This window comes from Nannospalax galili, unplaced genomic scaffold, assembly GCF_000622305.1.
Source record: "Nannospalax galili isolate Female #2095 unplaced genomic scaffold, S.galili_v1.0 scaffold136, whole genome shotgun sequence".
Taxonomy (NCBI): Eukaryota; Metazoa; Chordata; class Mammalia; order Rodentia; family Spalacidae; genus Nannospalax; species Nannospalax galili.
The window spans coordinates 8,293,092-8,297,462 of record NW_008340872.1 but is presented as its reverse complement, the minus strand read 5'-3'; the positions used below and the strand labels follow the sequence as shown (position 1 = coordinate 8,297,462).

Here is a 4,371-nt window from a genome sequence, read left to right as displayed (position 1 = left end):
TCCGCCTTCCCCCCTTTTTTTTAATTACTCATCCAGACTCTGTTCCTTCTGGGTTGACCTGATCAAGTGAACTGAGGTTCTACCATATAGCAGTGTACTTACACATAAATAAAGGCTTTCTGCAATCCCAGCACTCAAGAGGCAGAGGCAGGCAAATCTCTGTGAGTTCCAGGGATACATAGTGAGACAGTATATCATAAAAAAGAGATGGCCTCAAAGTTACCACAGTGTCCTGCTAATTTTATGTAGTTATGATTTAATATTGTATCTTTACATTTGTTTACATTTATCTTGACTTCAAATGGCACCATATATGGTCTGGTGGTGTTTTATGTGTTTTTATGAATTTTAATTTTTATAATAAAACTGCTTCATGATGATAAACTATATACCTATATTGCACATTTGTAATATACTTAATTTTTAAAAGTTTCTGGGCCATGATTGTCTGCATTCTTTTCTCAAAATAAAGAATATCTCTTTCCCCAAAATTCAAGTGCAAGTGTACCCATGCAGTTCAAACACCCAGATTATGTTCCTAGAATCCACATAGTGGCTAACAATGTACATGCAGTACCCACGGAGGCTAGAAGAGGGCGTTAGAGCCCCTGAAACAGGAGTTAGGGACAATTGTTAGCTGCCATATGGGTGCCTGGAACCAAACCTGGATCCTCTGGAAGAGCAGATAGTGCTCTTAACCACTGAGCTATCTCTCTCCAACCCCTCAGATTGCATTTTTGATGACACTTAATGTTAAGGTTCAGATAGCCCTGCCCCCTCACCAACAGGGTCTCAAGGACCTCTCAAGATCCTGAGAAAAGGGACCCAAGCTGATAAGCACCCTGGTCTTTGAAGTCAAGAGAAGCAGACTTTTCTTCACTGTTTAGCCAACACGGCAGGCTTCCCCTTTGATCTCTAAAGAGGACAGGTTTTAACAGTCCTGCTCTCCTGCTTTCCCCCACCCAACTTTAAAAAAAATCTTCCTGCCTTCTGCACCCCTCCCCCACTCCCGCCCCCCCCAAGCCTCTCCTTTTAAAAGACCGCAGCTCACGACCCGCGGCAGACATTTTCCCTGCCAGGAAGGGAATCTGCCCCATGTGTTCCTTTGCTAATAAACTCTATTCTGATGGAGTTTTTTCTGTGTCCTGGTGCTTTCTCCCAATCAACCGGATTCATCCATTGGCTACTTCATCTATCAGTTAGCAAGTGCCTTCACCCCCTGGAGGTGAAGGCAGAAGAATCCAGGAGTTCAAGGTCATCTTCTAGCATATAACAAATTTGAGGCCATCCTGGGCTATATGAGTCCTTGTTTAGCTTCCCCCCATCTTGTGACTGTATCTGGTACACCTAACCTACTGACTATCACTGTTATCACAACAATAAACAATGGGGTTTCTGTTGTTTCCCTTTGTGACTGTGGCTGACCAGCATTTTGATGTATGTAGTATCTCATGTTGCTACCCTGAGGATATTATTCCTACTGAATGCTTATTGATTTCAGAAGTTAGAAAAACTGTCTATCCTTGAAATTTGTAGACAATCACCATATTTTTTAAAAATATTTTATTTTTATTTTATGTGTATACATGTAATTGCCTGCATGTAGGTAAGAGCACCCGTGTCTTGCAATGCCGGCGGAGGACAGAAGAGACTGTCGGATCCCCTGGAACTGGAGTTATGGACAGTTGTTAGCCGCCATGTGGGTGCTGGGATTCGACCCCAGGTCTTCTGAAAGAACAGACAGTGTTCTTATCTGTTGAGCCATCTCTCTAGCCCCATTTCAGTTGTATTTTAGAAATAATAGCCTGCTGAGTGAGATGGCACACAATTTTAATCCCAGCACGGGAGGCAGAAGCATGTAGATCTCTGTGAGCTTGAGGCCAGCCTGGTCTACATAGTCAGTTCCTGGCCAGGCAGGGCTCCACAATGAGGCTCTGTTTCAATAGTAATAATAATAATAATAATAGCATTTGTCTTTTAGAGATACCCATTAGTTATACACAAACAGTATATGCATGTGGTGTCTAGGATTGTCTCACAAGTGCGATGGGATTAGGGATAGGAAGAAGTGAGTCTACACTAGTCATACCATGCTTTCATATTCCTCCTCATTTCCCTTCATCAGCTTCCTTTGATGACTCATTTGCTACTGTCTGTTTTTGACCACTGAATATTACAGGCCCCCAAGAATCAGTTCAATCAGTCTGCTCTCATCGCTACTCATACTTCAACCAGATTAAGACCCAGTCCAGCTATCTCTCAGAATCCAGACCCCCACACACAACTCCAAATAGAAGGATTAGATTGAATGTCTTTGTTGACACTCAAATTCACACTCATCATAATGGAATCAAATATTTTATCTCCCAAACTTAGTATTATGTTTATGTTGTCTACTTTGTTAAAATGCACCACTGTAAATTAAAGCCACACTCCTTCCCATCTCTCTCTTCATCCAGTAAATTCTCAAGTCCTAAAAAAAGTTTTCCTTTTAAATAGCACCTAAATTTATCTCCTGCTCTCTCATCACTACTAAGATAAGCATCATCCCTTGGCAATACCTCCTAATTGCTTTGAAAATGTACGTTCTCCCATCAACCCAGGATGCCTGCCATAGCCAAAGAAGCTTTTCAGCAAACAATGTCCTGCACAGTCACGCACTGCATGTTCCTAGCCCACCTCTTTAACTTCTTGTGTCAATCTGCTCATCGCATGCCATGAGACTTTATTCTCTTAAGCAGCTTCACCATATTCACTAAGCTTGTGGTTTTTCAGGGAAAGGCACTTCGCTACTCTCACCTCCAAAATCCTTACTTTTCCCGAGTTCTGCTTGGTCAAATTCTTATACACTCTCATGGTGTTATGGTTTGAGTCTGAAATGTCCCCCACAGGCTCATGTATTTGAATACTTGATCCCACTGGTGATGGTGTTTGAGAGGTTATGGGGCCTTTGGGATGTAAGGCCTGCCCAGTAGAAGTTGGTCACTAGTGTGGCCCTTGGAAAGTTAGATGCACTTCTAGTTATAGTCTACTTTCTCTGCTTCCTGGTCCGGCACATGAGAAGCTTTGCCTCCAGCTCTTGCCTCTAGGACCATCACCCTTCACTGCCTGCCACAGTGGGCCAAAGTCCTCTGAAATCAGCAGCCAAATAAATCTTCCTCATTGATGTTGCTCTGTTATGTGGTTTGTCAAAGTCATAAGAAAAGTTACTGTTGTGAGGTACTTCACCAGAAAAGACCACTCAGAGAAAGTTTTGCCAAATGAAAGGCTTTGCTTGCCAGACACAGGGTGTTGGAACCCATATGCAGCCCTGAGCTGACTCTAGTGTAAGCTTTTGTACACAGAAATCATAACCAGGGGTGAAAAGTTTAAGTTCCCAAGTTTACAGGTGTAAAGCCCCCTTAACAATTTATATTCTATTAAGCAACAATTACTATTTTGCAGAAGCAAGCCAAGCATAAACTACAGAAGCCATAAATCTTCAGTTAGCTGGTGCATTCTGGAACACACTGACCTGTTCCCAAGACAACTGGGGTCCTGCTGATGTGTGTTCCTATACCCTGGACCAACTGCATGATAATTTCAGAGACTAAAGTCAGCCTAACCTTCGACATGGCGTAGCTCTGGTCAAGAAGATGCCATATCACGTTACCAAAGTACATGGAACACTCTACCTATCAATATGTAAGTAACAGTCTCCTTTTGTTACCTAATATTTCTTGTCTAACCAAAATGAAAACTTGGTAATGTCCAAGCCTACTTTCATCTTTCCTGGATGGGCTATTTAGGAATTATTAGATAAATAATGACTGTAATAACATGAAGTCCAGGGCAATGGAATTTGCACTACAGATGATATTCTGTTACCATCATTCATTCATTCTTATTTCTGCAAGTGTTCTGATTGTCTGTTTACTGGCACATAGGTAGTGCCCTCAAAGGCTGGAAGAGGGCAACAGAGAGCCACCATGTGGGTGCTGGGAATCAAACCCAGGTCCTCTAGAAGAAGAGCAAGTGCTCTTAATTCCTGAGCCACCACTGCTCCAGCCCCCAACCATCGTTCTTGAATAATGTTCTGTTGTTCTAATACAAACACATGCCAAAACAACTCCAGTCCTAACATATCTTCTGCCCTCTTCTGGCCTTCTCAGGCATTGCACAACACCAGTACACTTACATACATGCAAACAAGACACTCATACACATAAAATGAAAATAAATGATTAGGATGGGTGTGGTGACACATGCCTTTAATCCCAGCACTCAGGAGCCAGAGGCAAGTGGATCTCTCTGAATTCAAGACCAGTCTGGTCTACATAGTAAGTTCTAGGCCAGCTAGGGCTACAGGGAGACCCTGTCTCAAAAAGACCA

At 42.6% G+C, this 4,371-nt stretch overlaps 1 pseudogene across 1 annotated transcript in view; it reads right to left on the bottom strand.

Annotated features, from left to right (window-relative positions):
* The window catches only part of LOC103736544, a 5,594-nt pseudogene extending 1,980 nt beyond the window's left edge, over window positions 1–3,614 (bottom strand). Inside the window, exon 1 of the transcript XR_001872511.2 lies at window positions 3,515–3,614. The product of XR_001872511.2 is annotated as a beta-1,4-galactosyltransferase 4 pseudogene (transcript). The remainder of the gene's footprint in view (window positions 1–3,514) is intronic.
* Window positions 3,615–4,371: the final 757 nt, after the last annotated feature.